The sequence below is a fragment of the Patagioenas fasciata genome, chromosome 10, assembly GCF_037038585.1.
Source record: "Patagioenas fasciata isolate bPatFas1 chromosome 10, bPatFas1.hap1, whole genome shotgun sequence".
NCBI classification, from domain to species: Eukaryota; Metazoa; Chordata; class Aves; order Columbiformes; family Columbidae; genus Patagioenas; species Patagioenas fasciata.
Window position 1 is genome coordinate 16,329,509 of NC_092529.1, and position 21,907 is coordinate 16,351,415.

Genomic DNA, 21,907 nt, shown 5'->3' on the forward strand with positions numbered 1-21,907 from the left:
ATAGGGGTTTTTCGATAACAAAAATAATCTATCTTCAACCAGTATCAGCCTCAGAGCGAGGGCTCTGGTGATGTGATGCAAGGGGTCTGTTTCTTGACATTGATATTTTTTTTTTTTTAACCGTTCTAGCTGAACCCACCTGTTTTTTTGCCACCAAGCAGAATTGCCAGTGGTAGCAGACTTTAAAACCTTTCTTGAATATTGCTCAAGCAGCATTTATTTATTACGGTGTTGATACGGAGCATGGCATGTGTGTTTTCTTAAAATTTGTTTTAGGCTGATGCCTACATGTGTTGGACCAGTAGAAGTGTGTGTCTGTGTTGGGTATGGCAACCTTTCTTTGGCAAAGAGAGGAGAGCCTGGTTACCCAGTAAGGATAGTCTTGCCAGAAAATAAGTGATATAGCAATGTCAAAAAAAAAAAAAAAGGAAAAAAAAGTGCATAAAACCACCCATCCCTAAACAGTGTAAACATTCAGTGCTAAGAAGTGCTCAGTGTGGTGCTTGAGAGGTCCTTTCAAAGTGAAGAAGTTTGGGGGATTCCCTGAGGGAAGATCAGATAAGATAGTAAGTGGAGGATTCTGGTGGAAAAGTGGTTTGGAATTGCAAATCAGTGGTTTGCCCATAAGTGCTTCGGGTTGGCTGGGGTGTTTTCTGATCGTACATACACATATATATATATATGTATATATATATACACATAGGTTTTTTTTCCCCTCCAAAGATCTCAAGTAATTTTTCACCCCTGTCTTTAAACTTTCTCAAAAGAGTCCTGATTTTCAAAGGCTGAGGATGGTTGTTCACTCCAGAGCTCTGCAGGCTGATGTGAAATCACTGCTGTCTTCCTCAAGGCTCCTGATCTCTATCTCTGATAGAGCTCCTCGCTTTCAAATGCTTTAGAATAATTTGTTACTTTCTTGAACATTGTAGGAGGTTGAATAACTATGATTCCTACAGTATGTATGTATACATAGATATATGGATGTATATATAAAGCAATGAAACTTGGACATGCTGGGTGTTAAGCAACTTGCCAAAAGCAATAGGAGGAACCAGTGTCAGAACAGGACTTAAATTTATCTGTTGCTCACTAGTGATCCCACAGCTGGGCGGGATCCAGCTGAGCAAACTGTGAGGTGGTGACTGTTCTGTCTCTTCCCACACAATATACTTATATTGTAACATATATGTTAAAATATTTAGAGAGTTGGACCTATTTCATGTAATGACTGGAAGATGGTAGCTTTTAGTGCATCACTTCGATCAGACCCTCTAGACCTCTGACATTTCTTTTCCTGATGTGGAATGTAAAGTCTTCATCTAAGAAAAAAATATATTGTGTAAGTTTAATAAATCTACCAACACGTGGCTGCAGAGAAAGGTAAGCATGTTTGGGGAGGCGTTGTTGTTCGCATCTGTTTGGAAGAAGCAGGAGCAGAGTGGCTGGGTGGTGCGCGGATGTGTCTGTCCCCACCACTGCTGGTACATGTGACAGCAGGCACAGGCAGGTCCCAGCACTGCGGGGGACTTGGGACTAGGCAGGTCACCACAGCTCATGTCTATGAGAACCTTGTGTGATCGTTCTGACATGTTGCCATCTTCAGCTTGTCTCTGATTTGCGGCCCCTAGTCTGGTCCTCTGTGTCCTTGTGCCTTCACTGCTCTGCCCTCACGGGAGAAATCATTTGAGCAAAGTTCAGGCTGTGCTTTCTGTCCTGGGTAGGAATTGAGCTGTTTTACAGACAGCTGTTGTACATATCCTGCATCTTCAAATCACCTTCAGTGCCTCCTGTCCTCTTTCTGGTGGCCTAGAACCTACAGCTTCATTTCATCCTTGAGGCAGTCAAGCTATCTCTCAAAGCACTGGCCCTCTCAAGACTGAAGATGCTGTTGGCATAACACAAGTATAATTACTGTCAGTATACAACAGTGATTACTGTATTGTTTTTTTTTTTTTTTCCCCTTACCATGTTTAAGAAACCCCAAACTTGCATAAGAGTATGTAACTTGGTAGAGTTCCCTGTTGCTGCAAGCATCCTTCCAAGCTGGAGTTTGGCTTCCCTCAGATGATCTTGCATGCCATCAGTCTAGATCATGGATTCGGTGTTGCCAAACCATAGGCGTAATTACAAGGAAAAGATGGCTTTGATCACGCCGTTTTGTCCAGCAGGATTTCCGTAGCCATGGCTGGTGAAAGCTGCGGGCGCGTGGAGCAGAGGGAGGGAGCATCGGCAGCAAGGAGCACGCTGTGAAACAGTGATAATCAGCTGGAGTTTGGGAGATGGTTGTCTTGAATGCTCCCTGGATGCTAACTTCACTGCAGTTAAAAGCTGAAGAAGGTTTGGTCTCCCTGGTGATTTGGGTGAGGGTGGAAAAGGCTTTAATCTTTTTGGCTAGAGTCTGAAATGAAGGTATAATCTTGTTAGTGCACCTGGCAAAGAAACTTGTTTCTTACAGGTGTAGTTTTGTTTTTTGTCCTGTGTTCTCTTGCAAATGAGCATCCCTTTCTCTTCTTTGTTTTTTTTTTTCTTTTTTAACATACATATGTCTTCTTTTGGAAATTCTTTTTTCCACCCAGGCATTTGCATTTCAAGTCTCTATCATGCAGATCCATTTTTCTCTTTAGACATGTGCCATGCTGACAGGCCCAAGGCTACAACTTGCTTATTATCTGTGAAGGCTTTCTCTTGCACTTTCACTTCGAGCAGGTGATAACTTAGAGCTGAAGGTGAGGGGCTGGGCCGTGCTGGTGAGAACCAAGACTCCAGGTTGCAAGTCAGACTAATCTGGATTTGGGAGTACCAGAAGGTTTTGTGCGTCTGAATGAAAGAAAGATGCTTGAAGAGACTTTTGAGCTTAATTTCTGCCTTTATTTTCACTTATTGAAATGCACGCATCTCAAGAGAAAGGTCGAATGTGTTCTGGCTTTTTTTTTTCCTATGATGGGCAAATATACAGAATAGTCCTGAACATTACAGGAATCCAGATGAGCAGAAGAGCCTAAAAATCATTGGCTATGCATGCACTGAAGTTGCATCAAAAGTTCTTTTTGAGAAAATGGCCTTTTTATTGAATCCTTGTGGCTCCGGCACTATGCCTTGCCATCTTCTAGACTGCCCCAGGAGCATGTTTGTTAACTCCCACTGTCTTCTGCATTAGCATTAGCTTTTGTGCTCCATTTAGGTTTTCTTTAAAGCATTACATAAACAACTATCATGTAAATACAGGCGTTTGTAATTGTGTCTTTAAATTAAAAAAACTGTTGGATTCATGCAAGTAGACACATGCTTGCACAAAATAACTTTTGGCTTCCCCCTAACACTTTTCAGAATAATTTAAAGGAAGAAAAGATTTGCAAACAGTTGTAAAAGAGCCATAAAAAACTGTCAAATACCAGACCTTCAGCTAATTGTAAACTGTTTTGCTCTTGGAAGTCATACAACATTGATCTCATAGCTGCTTCATTAAGAAGGTGCTTCTCTGCAGCACAGGAGCTGCTCGCTCAGGTAGCCGTGAGCAAGATTGGCGATAGATGTTGGGCTTCTGCTATGAGTGCCCTGTATAAACTAGAGTAGCTCCAGGCAACTGAAGTATTCGGTACCAAAAAGGAAGAGAAGCATTGCAGGGAGATGAACAGGAAAAAGCTGCAGAGCTGAAAACTTCTTTTTCTCTCCTCCCAATTGCTTCACCTTAGAAAAGGCACAACATGTCCAGCCCTTTGTGGGCAGGTCTCAGGCATGACCAAGGTGGGCTGTGTTTCAGGAGGGCCTGCTGGCATGAGAGGGTGCAGGTGTGGGTGGTGAGTGTGGTGGTGCATCTAGGCTTGCTCTCTGACTGTCCCTATGGACTCTGTTCTCATCTTCAATTTTTAAAGGAAGACATGAAAGAAAGTCTTTCCTGGACAGAGAACTGGCTGACATCCCCAACCAGCTGGTTAGCTGCATCTTTCTTGTGTGGTGTTTGGGTTTTTTTGTTTTTGTTTGTTTGGTTGTTTTTTTGGGGGGGGGGGGTTGTGTGTTTGTTTCTTTGTTTTGGGTTTTTGTTTGTTTTCAGTGTACCAAGGAACACAGGCACTCGTGGGTTGGCTTTTTCTGGTTTGGATTTAAAAAAATATAAGTCAATAGCCTATTAGACTAGATTGGTGGAAGACCTTTTCTCTGAGCTCAGCTCTAATTCTACGGTTGGGCAATGTTTTGCTTGAAGAACACGCATAGCTCTTTGAGTTGTGTCCTTTCAGTGCTGCAAACTGGGGCGTCTGCTTCAGGGAAATATGAATAGTAACCTACTGGGTCTCATCTCTAGTGTGTTCACTCTCAGTCCGTGTTTCTAAAGCTCTGTCATTAAATCTCTTTAAGAAGGGAAATTCTTGCCTTTGTGTATTGGTTGAGCTGATGAATGGTCGCCTGTTATCTGCTGGGTCCATGACTGAGTCGGGCTGTCAGAGAGACAGAGCTGAAGTCAAAGGAACTTTATTTCAGGCTTCTCTACCTCCTCTGGGCTAGCCGTGGAGTGGATTCTCTTCCCATCTGTTCCTGAACCAGAAATGTCCTGTTTAACAAGAGGGAGGACTGGGAATTTTATCTGGCACAGCCATTTCCTTCTTGTTTTCCCGATTTCCTTCCCCTACAGCTGTCCCATACTGATCTCTCCCCTCCAGCCATGGGTACAGAACATGGTCTCCTCCGCAGTGATTCTTCCAGCTGCTAAACAAGGGAAGGGAAAACAAAGTGTCTTTGCTCGCATCTGGTGAATTTGAGCATCACCCATACATGCCCAGTTTATTGAAGTCCAAGTCCGTACTGGCAGTTGAACATCTTAGTTTGCAAATGTTGTGCTACTTGGGAGCTGCAGGGAAGGTTAAAATCCTTGGAGTGCTTCTAAAACAATGTCAGCTTTTCTCTGAAAAAAATGTGAGTTACTTGACAGCAGGTCTCTGTGCTTCCAAAGTCTGGCTTGGGTGCCCTCATTAGCCCGAGGTGTGTGTACATGACTGTTCAGACCAGTTTCAATAAATGATATGAAGCATACAGGCAGTTTGGTGTTTTCTTCTACTCCAGAAGCAGCTGCAACTAGGGAGTGAATTGCTGAACCTTAATCAGGGTTGTTTTACTGATTATTTAATATCTATTAGGTGCTGAGTTCCTGTCTGAGAGACATTATACAGTGGCCGAGTCTTCCCGAGAGTGGATTTCATGGATCGAACTCGGTGTAAGGACAGTTTTCAGCCATTATAATGGGGTCTGTAACTCATTGTGCCCCACGGGGTAGTAGGAGAAGACAAGATCCTCATCCCAGACCTGGGCAGGCAGAGGTACAGTGGGATGAGCAACTTGGCAGAAAGTCCTCGAAAGAGTAGAAAACTGGACCTCTCAATGAAATCTCCAGCCGGTGGTTGAACTCCAGGACAGTTTTCCCCACAGTGGCAGCCTTGGTTGGTCTCCAGATGCTGCCACAATATAAATATTCAGTGCCAATAAAATATGTACAATACTGTAAGGCTTGCCAGGGTGAGGATCTTGACGGCTCGATGAACTTTATAACAGCATTACTCAGTTGTAGGGGCATGACTGATGCAGCAATTGATTTATCAGTTCAGGTTTCACCTTCTTTTGAGCAGAGTTCATCCCTGTTTGCTTTTCATAATAGCGTTATTACACCTCACTGGCAGCAGGACAAGGGAGAAGTGACCGTGCAGCTTTTCATTCCTTGTGTACTCCTGTGCAATAATCAACAGTGGTGAACACCAGTCTATCAGGCTTGAATTTTGCATATCTGATATGTTATCAGCTGACTATCATGGTATTAGCACTAATGTAAAAGACTCCTGTTTTAACCCAGAGTTTTCCAACAGCTACAGAACAAAGGCCCAAAGAGTTTCAATATTAAAGGAGAAAGAAAAGGAAAAAGGAAGCAAAGTTATGCTACAGTAGCAAGAATAGAAAAAAAATGCATATTTATTTTTTTTTTCTCCTGATCTACTTTCTGTATGACTCACAAACCAGGCTCTAAAATGGCCTTCAAACAGGCATGCATAATTTTGCAAATCCTGTCTGCATACACAGTGCTCTTAAATATCCCTAAGGTGTTGGCTTTGCTGCTGGAGTGGAGTGGGGAGGGGATCATCCCTAGAAGGGCCCTAACTTGTGTTATCATCGCTCCCTGATGACCTTACCCAACCTTCGATGTGTCCCAGTCAAACACCGGTGTCCCTGCAGCCTGCTCTTCTCCACAGGTTGGTGCCAGGTTACAGATCTTGGAGAACGTCTGTCTTCTGGGTTTTTTTGGGGTGGTTTTGTTGTTTGTCTCCTCCCATGGAAGGCATAGACTGTGAAAGAAGACATGGACCAACTATTTTCTCGGAATTAACTGTACAGGGTAGGCTGAAGGAGAACCAGCCTTTGGCAAAAGTTACACGTGAAGCCATAGAAGTGAGGCTGAGATCATCTTTGAGCCGATGGCGTTGCTCTTTAGTCATAGGGCGGTGGGACCTGTGGACCCTGCTCCTGAAGTCAGCAAATAAATACACTAAAAATGAAATCTTCTTACCATTTTTTTTTTGTTTGTTTAATTTTGAGGTTTTTTGGTGTGTGTTGTTTGTTTGTTTTCTTTCAGTGATTCCTTATAGAACCCCTTTTAAAGCAGGCATCTTGCTTCTGCTTTTTGAAGCTACTGTAACATAGTTAAGAGCTCTTAGATGAAAAGCCAACCCATAGACGTGCTCACAGATGTCAGAGCAGAGTTTTCACCCCTCGGGAGGGGAGGGACGAACTGTTTTCCGCTGAGTCCTGGTGGCTTATGATAATAAACCCCAATTTTAGGGGTTTAATATGCAGATGACATCCCCTTTTCTGAAAGCGGCCTCTGTGTGCAGTGATGCTCGGCACATGGTTTGGGTGCTTACTGTTGGTCAGGGTAGGGTGAGCGTAACTGGCACAGCATAAAGGTGTTGATTTGATTAAAATCTGGCTCAGTTGTCTGTCAGAAGCCCCGAATCCACCTTTTACCCTTTCTGCAAGCAGAAAGAAGTGCAATTTTCATTCAGCATAGATGTTTCCCTTTCATCCCTGAAGCTAATTTTTTTTTTTTTCTGCAGCAGTTTTGGTGAAATTATGTATCGCTTGTGATAATTCATTTTAAAAATTCCTGAGCTGTGTGGCGTACTTTCATGAAAATTCATTTAGATAAAATTAGATATTATTGTTTAATGAGGTGGCATTTCAATTTAGACCTTGCATCATGCATATACCAAGAGTTTTTTATGGAATAGTTAGGTTCATTTGAGTAATAAAGGCTGAATCATGGGGGCTTTAATTCTTAATCGCTGTGAGGATTGTTATCTGTGGGATGTGAGCTGTCTTAGTGGTATTCAATCAAGTGTCCACTTAGCCGTGACCAGAAGTAATTGCTCCCAAGTGGGTTGCACAATGACCTGTTAATACTTGCTTTGACCCTCTGACCTTGTCTGCCCCATTGTTTAGGATTTCATAGTGAGCGAGTCTGCATTTCTGTGGGGTCAAGTAGATATCTGAGGTCAAACATTTTCTGATTACTCCATAGTGTACACTGTAAGTCTGCGGAGTTGTTGCATAGCAATAGTCACCGCTTCAGAGCAGGACGCGAAGGGTTGGGAAATTGTCTTCCTGAATGCATGTAAACAGTTTAATATTTTACTGAAAGGAGTTCATCTTGTAAATTAGGTATGAATAATACATTTGTAATTACTACTCATGTCTTTAAACACTTGTGTCTTAATTGGCTTGGGTATTTTTTTAATGTATTTGCATTTTGTCAGGGAAGTTAATTTTAACTTGCAGAGATGGAAGGCGAGTTGTGTGGACTGGGAATGGCTTTGTCCCACATCCCTTTAGCGCCTAGGCTTGTGTCAGGGATTCTAAATGAGTTCAAGTGGGGCTTGCTTCATCCCTGCCTTGGACTGCTGCTTTCGGCTATTTTATGTGCCTCTCACAGCCTTTCAGAATTAATTTGACCTACTTGTTGATGTCTGTGACCTGCAGATGGTTGGGATGTCCTGTATTAATTTATTGGTAGTGTTTAAATGTTGCTGAAAGTGTGATCATATTGTGTAGTAATTTGCAGGAGGATTCGCCATGTTGTGTAGATGAAATGTGGTATTTTCTTAGCAGTGTATCTGGTAAAATAGCATTGTTGTACAAACAAAGCTTTGGTATTATTTGTAGCAGTACTCCCTCTTTTCACGCTGTGTTTACCAGGTTCACTAGCCAAAACAATTCTGTGCTCTCTTCAGCCTTGTAGGTCAGCTTTGCTCTAAAATAACTTATGGGTCTATCTCACAGCATCACATCTTAGGGCAAATATTTTGATCATCACTCCCTGAGCGGGGCTGGTGGGATGACACAAAGCAGTTGGATCAGGATACAGTTTGGGGACAAACACAGCTAGCGTTCCTGTGAGAGAAACAGACTATAGTCAACTGAGTAAGCAAGAAACGGGTGCTAGAGAGAAAACTATATAGCATATGTGGGGGAGAAAAACAAAACAGTGACTTTCTCTATACTGCCAGAATATTTAAAAACAAACAAATAAAAAAGCAAAGCAACGTGTGCCTTGCGATGAAGGGAACCTGTGGATTTTCCTTACTATACGTGAGGCAGTGTGTGGATCTCCTGTTGCCAGAACATCCTCGAGGAGGTTGAAATGTCCATTCTCTGAGATGCTGTCGTGGTCGGTGCGGGACATCGTGAAGCCACATGTGGGTTGGCCACAGAGGCCCTCAAGAGCCCCTTATTGATTTGAATTTTCATCCTTTAAAATCACATGAAAACTGTGGCCTCTCAAGCCAAATTATCTCTGAGGCCTTCTTCGGTGTAAGGATTTGGGCACGGCTGGATTTACGGAGATGTCTTCCTTTGGCAACGTCGGCATTTTGTCACCCAGCACAGCCCTGCTGTCCTCTGTGGGCTGACGACATGTTCTTGTTGTAGGCCCTGGTGCAGGCGTGTGGTCTCATTTCCCCCTCAGACTGCAATCCTGAGGCATCCTGACCTAAACCAGCCCTGGACATTGTGGCTGTCTTTTCTCTGGGCCACCCACCTCTGCCTCTGCCCCTCAGCGCGGCTTAGGAGGGAGCGTCTCCTCAAATGCCCTCATCACCTCTGCAAAATGTAAGTTTGGGAGGTGGGTGGTGAGCGGATTTTCACCTCGTGTTGCTCGAGGTTGTTGGATGGATCAACCTCATCTTCTGGGGCTCTGCAGAGAGCCCAGGTAGGATGGAACAGCTTTAGCCGCCTTGTGCCGCAGAGCGAGAGGAGTGGTCAGACTGGGGGAGGGCACCACGATCGCAAAATTTCTTACCCAGTGCATGTTTTAGGGGTGATGGTAGTGAAACAAGTGTTTCATCATTCTCTCTTAACAATTAGTCACGACTGGGGCATTTCTCATAAAGACCACATGACTAATGTTGCTGTGGGAGATCCAGACGGCTTAGTGAACTTGATTTTGAGGTTTTTCACTGTGTTCGTTGAGATAGAATTTTCACAAGAAAATGGCGCGCTCTTTACTCGCTTTCCAATAAAAGTGCAGCTTGAAAGACTGGGTACGCAGCATATCTATCGTGATACGCGTTGCTTTTTACCAAGGCCAGGTGCTCTGGGTCCCTCCTGTATTGGCAGTGGCCGCAGTAGAGCACACAGGCGCTTGCTTTTGCTGGAAAGATCTTGTGCCAAGTCCAGAATAAACAGAATATTTCTTAGCTTTCGAAAGGAATGTGAGCGGATGCCACGGAAATGAAAGATCCTGTTTAACACGGGTACTGCAACCTTGATCTATTTTTTTTTCTTTAAACCGAAATGTGGGGAAGCATCTAAGATGTTGCAAAGGGTTTTTGGAAAGCCTGTGTTTCCCACACGCTTGGGTCTGTGCAGTGGCTTTGTAGGTGGTGTGTGGTTTGTGTCAATCATCAGTCAGGTGCTAATGGTGTAGGGCCGCGTTCAGCCCCTGAACCCGATGCCGAGCTCAGTGATCTTTGCAAACGTGTTTATACAAGCTGGGGGAACTGCAGGCTTGTAGCCACAGTTTTCAACCATCTCCAGAGTCTCCTTCTGCAGCTCAGGAGAAGGCAGAATACCACTTCTGCAGCAGCCTTGGACGTTGTTGCGAGCCCTTCTTTTGCCTTGATATCAATTTAGCCATTTCATATTTTCCCCAGGAGACTAAGCAGCAGCACAGATTGGCCGTTATAATTTGTGCAGGAAGTGAGAACTGAATGTTCCAGCATCTCCTGGTTTTCACTCTGGTTGAAGAGGTCATTCCTCGTACCTCCTACTCTTGCAGGTACAATCCTTCAAAGGAGAATATGACACTTTTAATAGGACTGAGCATGAGTTTAGTGATGAACTTTTAGGAGATCAGCGTAGCATCCTTTTTGGATGCAGATTGTGGCAGATGTTGATCCAAGTGAACAAAAGGATAAAAAAAAAAAAAATAAAAAGGCTGTTGTTGGGGCGATTTGCACCTATGGGTTTTTGAGCTCTTCCTGTTATGACTGGTTGAATCTTGCTGCTTTTTTGAACCCACCACCAAGAGCACATCATAAGAAAGTGAAACTCCCATGTCTCCTCTGCAGCCATTCAAACCCGCCTGGACACCTTCCTGTGTAGCCTCATCTGGGTGTTCCTGCTCCAGCAGGGGGATTGGACTGGATGAGCTTTTGAGGTCCCTTCCAAACCCTGACATTCTGTGATTCTGTGGTATGTCAGCCCAGTCGTGTCAGCGTGTGAGAATGGTGCTGTGCACTGTTGGGGCTGTATGCCTGCTCCAGTTGTGTTTTTTTTTTTTTTTTTAAAGGGTGTTTTGCTTTGTTTTGTTTGTTTTTTCAGAAACACTCTGTACCTATTAGCATGGTCCTGGGACACCTTGCAGAGCTGCTTCTGCCAAGTAGTGAACAGCCTTAAGATTTGTTAAAACTTTAAACAAGAAGCAGAGGCACTCAGTAATTCTCAGAGCACCCGGCACCTTCCAGGATAGAGCAATTTTAAAAAGAAAAAAAACCATCATGAAAAAAAACCCCACACAACAAAAAAATGAGATGTAGTTATGCAAATTATGACCTTTAAATGCATTTTATATTTGGATTGAAGTTGCTAACGCATTCTTTCCAAGTTCTGTTTTTCCAGTGCGGTTCTGCTTCGGGTGCTTCTCTTTGTATTGGTGGAGCGAAGTGGGGCTGGCCCAGCAGAGGGAGAGCGGGACACAATGACTTTGGAAAAGCAGCCACCGCACTGCGGGATGGGCTGCTTGTCGGTGAGCGAGGGGCCTAAATAGGTGGAGATTTTAATTTCTCTGGAGGGTCTGAGCACGTTAACTAGATGGCAGATTCCTCATTAGCTAGATGGATTAAAATTTGTATCACGGCTGATGCCTATCCTGATGAATACGTGTAAGTAACAGCTCGTTCTACTAGAGCTATTGGATGTGGCTTGGGTGGAGGAGAGGAATTGGCTTCTGCGGAGGATATTTGCAGAAAGTCACATTTCCACCATATGTTAGCAGGAGTCTCTTTGGATGCAGGTTTTGGATGGAGTCCTCTGTGTTGTTGTAATCTGGTTTGTCCTTTTTCTACCACTAGTTCTGAATCATACCAACTTTTGGACTCTTCTGCATGTTCCCGGAGGGGCAGTGGGAACATTTCTGCTTGCTCAGCTGCCTTTCACCTCTTACTTTATCTCGATGAAGAAGTAAGGTCTGGAGGACTGAAGGAGAAATGTTGTGTCAGTCAGGAGTGAGAAGGGCTGCAAAAATATCTGCCAAAATTCTGCCAAATTAAAAAAAAAAAAGGCAAATGGAAGGTACCATGAACCTCATCAATCCTGATTTAGGCCTGGCTTGTGACAAATCATTATGTAGGAAGTGTAATATCCTTTTAATTTTTAATAGCTTTGCAGTGAAGTTTTATTAGACAATAATCTGGTTCCTGAGTGGATCAAAGACAAGGGTGAGGAACAAGTAATTTTTTCCCCTACTATGCAGTTGGAAAAGGGAAAGAAGAGGGGTCATGGTGAGACAGCTGTCTTCTGAAGAACAAGGCAGCATCCTTCTCTGTGCCACAAGCATACTGAATGTTTCCAAATGGATATTTACAACATAAATATGTTCAGGATGTGGGTAGCGAGAGAAGTGTGGGAATAGACGCGAAGGTGCATGGGAGTGGGGATGCGAAGGGGGAGGTGTGAAGAGAGCCAGGAGAGTGTGATGCACATTTTGCAGATAACTTCTCTGCGGGTACCTCTTTCCAAAGCCTGGGTGCAGCCTTTCCCGTTCCTACCAGCGTGTTCTGGGGCTTTGTGTTCACCGCAAAGACGTTCCCCTATCTGTTTCTGCAAACACCACCAGTTTCTTATTTCCAAAACGGTTTATTTTCAGGAAGCAGTAGCTGATAATAAGTCTGGATTGGTCAAATAGCTCCATTTGTAGTTTGGCTGTTGGTGGTTAGAGTTTCTTACAGTATTTCCCAGGCACCAAGTTCAATAGACGTTTCACTGGCACTTAATAACGCAGCGTAGGGCACTCGATAATATAATCCTTATGCCAGCCCAGTTGCTAAACCCACGAGTCCCTCAGGCAGTTGTAGACCGCTATACCTGGCGTTGCTGCCTGTTTTACTGTTGTCTCAGATGACTAGGCAGCGTTTCTGTGATTTTAAGGCAGAGTGTTATTGCAGGATCTGGAATGAAATTACCACTTACAGATGTATAGGTGACAATCTGACTCCCTTCAGCTGTTGAGCATCCGTGACTTGGGGAGACTGGTGGTGTGGGGCACCTTTGGTGCACCCCACCGAGTACCGCCAATGAGCATCTGGCCATCACTTGTCAGTTTTTTTCGTTCTTTTTTGAACATCTGCTTGACTGATTTTTTTTTTTTTTTTTTTTTTTCCTGTGGCTCTTTTAATTTGCGGTGAATGTGTATTTAATGTAAGTAAGATGTTAGCTTCTATCTAGTTTTTCAGCAAGCATTCCAGTAATTACTGGAGTACCTTTGAATGCTACAGCTGCTATTTCTAAGTTAAAGAATCACATTTTCCAAGCATTTATAACTGAATTCATATGGGTAAAATTTGGCATTCAGATGGCCGGCTCACATACCTTATTTTGTCTTGATCCTTTAAGTTAGCATATCAGCTTTGTGTTTGATTAAATTGATAAAAATGGCTTCTTGCTGCTTTGGGTGGGCTTGCAGTAGCATTGTGTTATAAAATTGTTTTAATGAAAAAAATAATTTTGGTTTGGGCCCTGAAATGATTTCTTTGTAGTTACTACTGTGGGCTGGTGTCTTTTTTAATTCCTCCCCCCTCACCCCATCCTCTTTACCCCTCATTACTGTGAAGCAGTCACTGTTATTTGAATATTAATAACATTTGTTGATACATTTCTGAGGAGATTCTCAGAATGTGGTTTGATCCTTCCTCTGCTGATGTTTGGCAATCCCGTTGTGCCAAAGGATGCTGGCTAAAGCCAGGCTTCCCTCTTGCCTTCAGCAATGGTAATTCAGCTTTTCCAAATGCTCCTGGAGAGCGATGCACCCAGTTCCTCTTGATTTTAGAGAATTAAAAATCAACCATGATCACAAATAGTAGTGTTATGTCCGCAAGGCTGTGATGATCTGTACCAGTACTATACTTTGCATTATTTGAATGCTGGGTGGTTTTGGGGATGTCCCAGTGCTGTCAGCACAGCTCCAGCCCCGTGGCTGCTCCGCAACATGACGTGGCTGTCTCTTTCCTTTTTTCTTTTCAAGCTGTAAAGTCTGGTCCAGAGGAAATGTGATTTTTGTATTTCCCTGCCCAGAGAGGTATTTTTTAATTATTATTTTCGGAAATGTTTTCTGACACTTGAAGTGAAAGGTAACAAGGAAAAAAAAAAATAGTAAAAGAAGAAAAACAAAGGAAAGGTTCTGAAATATGATCTCCAGATATACTTAGCAGATGTGGTGATAATTACAGAGCTTTTCTTCAGGGGAAATAAGGTACGATGTGTGGTTTGCTCCTATGAGGAGGTATGCTAAATGTAGTTGAACAATAAAAACGAAATTGATTGATCTGCTAGAGCTAAGTATATAAGTAAATGATACTACTTAGCAACACACATTTCGTGAAGAAGCTTCCAATAAAAGTCTGAGAATGCCACCAGACTTAATTAACTATCAATATTAACTTATGTCATTGTTATCAGCAATAGTTTTACTCACATTTTGATACTGAGCTGCTTAACTCCTCTTTGCAGTAAATGTCCCTTTAATAGGACATGTAAAATGATGTTTCATACATAATTATGCTTTAATTATGGGATCTTCAGGAGAGAAATGTGTCCAGACCTTGAGGATAGATGCTGGATTTTGTCTTGAACTAAGGTTTTATTTGCACGTTACAGGAAGCTGGTATTTATAGGCTCTGCAGTACTTGGTGCTCAGTGTCTCTCGCTTGCCCTGGTTTGCAGAGATGGGTGCACAAGCGTGGAGAAGCACCCGTTTCTGGTCATATGTGGTCGATGCAGGGAATGACTGTCCCGTCAGCCATCCGCAGGGATGCCCGGGGCGAGCACGGGCACAAAATGACCCAAAACGCCTTTCCTGCTCCTCTTGCCCCAGCACTGGGACCCTTGGGGAGAGCATCCAGACAGGACTGTGGATCTTGGCTCAGTGGCATTTCGAGAATCACTTAAACTCGAGGAATTCATAACTTTGGAATTCAGCAAATTTACACAACTCCGTACATCTGTTGCTCCGTCAGCACGCGCCGGCTTTCTGCCTTCCCTCGCCCTCTGCATCTCGGGCTGAGTATCTTGTGATTAACGACCCAACTCGTAGGCTTGTGCTCGTGAGCATCTTATCAACAGCTCTGCAAAACCCACTGCTGCGCGGGGAACGTGCCGGCCAGGGAACGGCAGCGCTGGGCGAGCGTGGGCCCGGCCGGGGCGGCTGCTCTGTGGTTTGTTGTGTCTGGTTTGGTTCCTACTTTTCAAGTTGCAGTTGCATTTGGTCATTCAGAGCTTATTTTCCTAGTCTGGCCAAGCCAGCAGGATCCCCGTGCACTGCAGGGGAACATAAAACATCAGCCTTTAAGCTGGAGTGCTCAGTAGATAAGGATTTTAAGACTCTTGCATCATGTGCTGTGTCTTATGGGCTTACTTAGTATACTCCATTTGATTTAATTTAGATATTGAATAAGGAGAAACACTTTAATAGCCACAAAAAGTACTGTAGTTTGTAGCTCCTTTTCTTTCCCCATTGCCTTAAAGACAAGATGGCTGAGAGGGCTGACTGAGGCTGTGATTATGTTTATTTAATTGTAGGAAGTAACAGGGTGTTTTCAAACTGCTTAAAAACTATATTGTGCCTTATCTGTACTATGAAGTGTTTCAAAAAACCAACAAGAATTCATTGAGCTTTTGTTTTATTTCTTCTTTTCTGTGACTGGATCTAAAGAATAACTTTTCAGCCTTTGCAAAGATTTGGGAAATGTGCAAAATCAGTGCATTATTTCAGTTGCGTGGCTTGGGGAGGGCATGAAAAATCTGTGTGCCTCTGCCAGTGGTCTCCTCCTTTCCTTCCTCTTGATATAAATACAAACAAAAGTTGTAAAGAGTTACTACAAATGTTCGCTTGCATGCTGCGAGGTGGCCATTTGTCTTGCTAAAGGGTTTGGTTTGCCGCTTGTTTGCGTTGGCAGGGTTGAAGGTGGCTGGGGAGCAGGAGGTGCTGTTCGTTGGCGTTCCTGGGAGATAAGGAGAACCTCAGGGGTGCAGTTTGCTCGGTGTGGGGTGTCAGGGCTGCCCGCCTGGGGGGTCGGCCTCGGTGGCCCTGCTGCTGTCACCATTTCACAGGAGGCTGTGACAAGTGGCTGCTGTCTGTGCACAGTATAGATTAGAAGGATAAGAAATAGCAAACCTGCCACGGAAGATTTTACTGTAGCAGTGAATGAGGAGCTGGCAGAAGTGAAATATTTCCAAGTTGTAAAGGCAGCAGGTTCAGAAGTTTTCAGGTGGATTGGGATTGTTTGCAAAGATCCTTTGGCTGGCCAAGATGCTCACGCTGGGTTTTCTTGCTCTAGCAGGCTTGTGTACCTTTTACTAAACACCACAAAAAGTGTGTTTGATTTATAATAAATGTGTTTATTATTTATATATCTGCATTATTTTATATATTATATCTATTTGCATGTATTTATTGTTTATAGATAAACTTTTATTTGAGACTTGATTATTGCATGGGTCTGCAACGCTCTGCAGTAATCACAGTTGGGTATTCTCAGTCAGTGAGAGCCCAGAGGATCTTCAGAGTGGGTGAAGATCATCCCAGACGTAGGTTTAAAAAAAGAAAAGGGAAAAAAAAAGGGCAAAAGAAAAGCAGGCCTCCCAAAAGCTGTGTGGAACCCAGTATTAGCAAATGCTTCTAGGAAGTTTGACTGAGAGCCATATGGCAATGTGGGGAGTATTATCCATTGCTCCAAAAGTTGGTTTCTGAATCAGCCTATTGACTTCAACAGCACTTAATCATGTGTTTTAGTTCTTCTTTGAAAAGGCTTGCATTCCTGAATCATGTCCTCCGATTTTAACCACTAGACGGTACTTTGTTTTGTGGTAGCAGACAAGTCCAGTCATATTTCTGTGACTAAGATTGCAAGTTTTGACTGCATCACTAGTGAAGTATGCTGATGAATATTTCTTCTTCTTATCAAAATCCAAACATTTGCTGCTGTCCTCAAATTTTAGGGTGAAACAGAGTGTCTTCCTGGGGTGGAGTTGGTGGGATGCTGCAGGGTACTCTGTGATTTCGTATGCTCATCAGCAGAGCATTGTGGATGCTGCGAGGGAAATAAACAGGGGTGACAACAGTGATCTCAAAATGCTGCCCTGAATTTTGCTTTTAAAAGCCTTGAGTGTTGGTGGTGATTGAGTCTGTATACTAAACCAAGAACCAGTCATGCGGGTCCAATTTTGGTTTGCATTTGGGTGCTGAAGTACATCCTGGAGCCTCACACGTGGATTTGCTGTGTCAGGGACAATGTGGACTCTGGTGAAAGAAAATGATGGATTTGTGCATCTTTTGGGGATCTTTTAGTTACGTCTATTGCATCCGTGAGTCCCCCCTGCTCTGGTGTCATCGCACGGGGCAAGTTGCCATGTAGCATGTGGGGGCTGCAGGACAGGGATGTCCGGGGGGCTCTGCTCACAACTATCACAGTGTCAGAAATGCAGGGGACCTGTGTTCCCCTCCCTGCCAAGGGAGTTCCTAGGGATTTCTTCTCTGGTCTGTCTCTTATTCAAAAGAAGCTCCGGGCAAACCCCTGTGCTGCTACCTGGTTTGGCACACGGAGAGGAAAAAACCCTGTCCCACCCTGTTCCTGGGGAGGGGGTGCGTGGGCTTCACTTTCATCCCCAAGAATCATATTTCAGCAGAATTTTTTTGTCTCACCTTTCTATGTTTTTACAGCTAAAGCAGTTTTTACTTCCCAGCTTTCAACATCTGGAATTCAGTTTCAGTTTATTAAAAAGAAAAAAAAAATTCAAATCCGCAGTCTGGATGAAACACCGATGCCTTTGTATTTGCCCACAATTTTTAGCTTTAATTTTGCATCCTTGGCAAATGCCAGAAGTCCCAAGTAGTTGCATGTTCAGTAGCTGCTGTTTTCTGCTGCATCTTAGTCTTAACCTTTTTTTTTTTAATTATTTTTCCTGTTAGACACTTTTCTAATTGGGGATAATACCAAAATGCTTAATCAAATTAAGCATGAGAGCGAAGTGGCTGATGCACAAAGCTATGTATAGCTGCTGTCTTCTGCAGGGAGGTTGTCTCTCTGTAGCTGAAGTTGCTTAATGGGCCTCTTAGGCTTTTTTTTTTTTTTTTTTTTAATAAGGTACTGTGTAGATCCCATTGACTTCAATTGTTGATTGGGATGCCTGACAGCCGGGAAATTAAGCCCCTTCTTTGTGACTGAGTTGAAGGCCAGATTTTCAAGGATTTTCGGACGCTTAGCAGGCATAATTGGTGTTAGGTTTTTGGTTCTTTTTTTTTTTTTTTTTAATTATTATTATTATTTTATTTTGGAAAAAGTTCAGTTCTCATTTGGACGTCTAAATAAGCGTGAGATTATGATACTTGTAGCGGCTGGTGTTACTGAGGTATGATAGAGTTTTTTAGAAGAAACTGGGCCTAATGAGCTTTACCATCCAAACACGAGTTTTGTTCTTTCCATTTCTGCTTTGTTCGCAGATGCTGAGTGTTTCCGCGAATTCTGGTTTTGGAGGAGAAACTTCCTTGCCTCTGCCTCGTTTTTCTGTGTTTTCTGTAGCAATTGTGGGGGGAAGGGAGGACAAAACAAGTAAATTAGACAACTGTTGGAAAAAAAGGGGACATGCAAAATCAAGTGTTCTACGGGCGTAATCTGTTTAACACTAGCAAGCCATGGAACCTTATGGGACATGGGAATAAAAGGGACATCTGTGCAGGCCACATGGCATGCTCCGGAGGAGCCCGCCGTCCCAAGCAGCTCTGCTCTATTTGCAAATAAAAGCTCCAACCAACATCAAAAAGTTGAGGTGGATCCCAGCTGAAAGGGGAGAACAAATGTTACCTCTTGATGCAGTGAAGTTCCCCCTGTAAGAAGCCTTTGTGGTCTTTTTAATGATGCTTTGAGCATGTGTTTCTAATGGCAATTTATTTAAAGGAAAAAAAAAAGGGGGGGGTGGGACGGAAGCTTATTTTTTAAAAATTACATCTATATTGAAAGATTTTAGGAAATTGCTGAGCATTTCAAGCTGCAGTCATATACAGGTGTATGAGGTAGAAATAAGACTAGAGATGGTAGTGGTTGTTTGTTTGTTTTTTGTTGTTGTTGTTGTTTTGTTTTGTTGTTGTTGTTTTTACCTCATGTCCCAAGGCTTTCCAGGCGGATCTTAGTTTGCTGGTGGTGGTTGGTACACAGCTCCATCCTTAGGCAGGGCCCTGGGGAGCTGCAGCTGCTCTGGCCCCGCTCCCCCCGGACACTCGCTGAAGGGAGGATAAACAAGACACCAGTACATTTTATTTCCACTTGCAACCTGTTAGAGTGCAGAAATTCTTGGAAGGATGCATCTAGTTGGTGGCTTTGCATTTTCTAGACAGGTTGTATTGTTTTTAACAGAGTCATGTATCAGCAAGCTGGGTTGTCTGTATCGAGAAAGCACGTATCTTTTAATATGTAAATAGGAAAGGATGGTGGTTTAATCTTTATTCCAATGTACCCAGGGTGGCAATAACGCTTTTAAAATCCCTGTGAAACAGATTGTATATGGCAAAATTAATGTCTCAACTCTCCAAGTATTTTCCCTAAAATATTTGAATTTTTGCATTTAATATGCTGCTTGTTTAAAATAGCGAACGGTATCAGCCATGCTTTCAAAGCTTAATTGGAACACAGATTTATTCTAACTTAAAACAGTCACTTAAAAACAGTTTTGTATATATGTATACATGGGCACAACTTTTCATACAGTTGTCTGTTTTGGAGCGGTCTCTTAGGCACTGATGTACAAGTTGAACCTGTTTTCTTTTGTGCAACATGGCTTTGAGGAATCATTAGTTAAAACGGTATTCTGTAGTTTGACTGCAGTTGGTAAACAGCCTAATGTGAGTGGTGTGTAAGATGACTGAAGTTCTGCCTTTGATCAGGCTTTGAAATGTACTGTACCAAATATAGTCCCAAGGTGTATGTGTATCTATATATGTATGTATATATATGTTGGTGAAAGCTGCTTTAATGAAAATCCAACCAAGTAAAAAAGTAATGTGTCCATCAGCAATTGCCACTGCAGGATGGTGACAGAAGGGTAGCAGAACTGCAGCCGTGTGCTCACCTGTGTCACCTCTGGAGATGCTTTGGGTCATTTTCCTCTTTCAGTCACATTTCCTCAGCCCCTTTCCATGTTGTCTCACTCCTTGCTTTCATTTCGTAAGGACTTTTCCTTTGCTACCCATTTTCTCCTTAAAACTGTGCTCTGTTACAATGTGCATCTCCTGGTAGCAGTGAGCTGTTTTGCAGGGGGCTTTGCTGCACCAGAAAGGGTTGGGCACAGGGACCCCCTATCAAATCCACGTAGCAATCCCTGACTCACTCCAGCAGAGCGTGGCAATTTCAGATAGTTTCTTGTTTTGCAGCTACCTACCTTTTTCTCCATCACACCTGAACACATGGTTGTGTATCTGCTGCCAGTGTTGTCCTGGCCATTTGCAGAAGGCTCACTCGTACCCAGACAGCACTTTGCACAGGGTGACATGTCCAACCTGTGCCACCCTGGTGCTGCTGGGTGTGATACACTGTGTGGTTCCTTGTGTCACAGCGTGGAATAGAATAGAATATTTCAGTTGGATGGGACCTGCAATAATCATGTAGTCCAACTGCCTGACCACTTCAGGGTTGACCTAAAGTTAAAGCATGTTATTAAGGGCATTGTCCAGATGCCTCTTAAGCACTGACAGGCTGGAGGCATCGATCACCTTTCTAGGAAGCCTGTTCCAGCGTTTGACCACCCTCTCAGTAAAGACATGCTTCCCAAAGTCCAGTCTGAACCTCCCCTAGAGCAGCTTTGAACCATTTCCACGTGTCCTGTCACTGAACCCCAGGGAGAAGAGCTCAGCACCTCCCTCTCCACATCCGCTCCTCGGGAAGCTGTGGAAAGCCATGAGGTCGCCCTTCAGCCTCCTTTTCTCCAGACTAGGTAAACTTGAAGTCCTCAACTACTTGTCACAGGACATTCCTTCCAGCCCTTTCACCAGCTTTGTTGCCCTAAACTCTTGACATTTTTTGAATTGCATCAAGTGTTGCTGCCAGTTTTGCGGTTTGATGTATGAAGCGGTGCTCTCAGTTGCTTCGAAAGCCCTGGGAGCAGCAAGAACCTGGGGTAGAGATGAGCAAAGAGGACTGGAAGCATCATGGAATGGTGAGGGTGGTAGGGCTGGCCTCATGCTGATGAGATGAAGTCCGTAGTGGTCCGCCAGACCACCTGAGCTGTGCACCTCTGCCTCTGAGATTTAAACAGTGAAATATTAAAACTTGTCTTTCAAATCTCTTCAATATTATGAAGATTAATTTTTGCTGGGGGCAGATTAATAGGTTTCCTATTCTGATTAATACAGTGATAATAGAAATGTTGTGATTTCTGGGATTAATGAAGCCCAGATCTCAGTTTCAAGGTTTGACTGACTTTGTACTTCACTTACGTTAAAGCTGCTGCATCTCATGGCCCCTTAGCTAGCTGTAGCCTCAGAGAATCTGTATGGGAGCAAGGCAGTGCAGGAGAAGGTCTTTACTGGAGGTCGCATCAAATAATCTGCTGGGGAATTAGTTTGTCAAAGACTGGTCAAGAGTTTTGCTCATGTTGCAGCTTTATTAGAGTTATTTCTGTCTTTAACCCAGCAGGCTATTTTTGTGAAAGTTGTAGAAGAGGAGTGTCCAACTCAAATGTGTGGGCACATCATTAAAAGCTTCAATTTGTCAATGCCAGATCGAACTCAAGTGCGTGGGTAGATCATTAAAGGCTTCAGTTTATCAGAACCGATCTATTTTCTGTTCCTCTCCCTCCTACACCCTTCCCCTCAGCACCTTACGTGGTTTCCCCAGGTTCTCCAGTGCTGAGGTCAATGGAAGCGCCTGAGCTGCCTCTGTGTCCCCGGGCCATGCTGGGCTCCCTCCTGGCATGGCTCAGCCCGGAGCTGGCAGGGTGCCGGTGAGCCAGCTGGCTCTTGGAGACAGCTGATCAAATGGTTTTGGAGGCCTACAGTGGTGCAAGCCCCAAACCGAATGCTGTGAGAATTCCTGGTTTTGGGAGCTCTCTGCTCCTGTTAATCGTAAGGGCTTCAAAAGATGCAAGTGGGGCTGGGCACAGAGGGTATGTGGTA

The 21,907-nt window shown here is 43.6% G+C and overlaps 1 protein-coding gene across 9 annotated transcripts in view; it reads left to right on the plus strand.

Moving 5' to 3' along the window:
• The window catches only part of FOXP1 (forkhead box P1), a 383,077-nt gene that overhangs the window by 21,121 nt on the left and 340,049 nt on the right, over positions 1-21,907 (plus strand). The gene's annotated exons all lie outside the window — the stretch shown is intronic.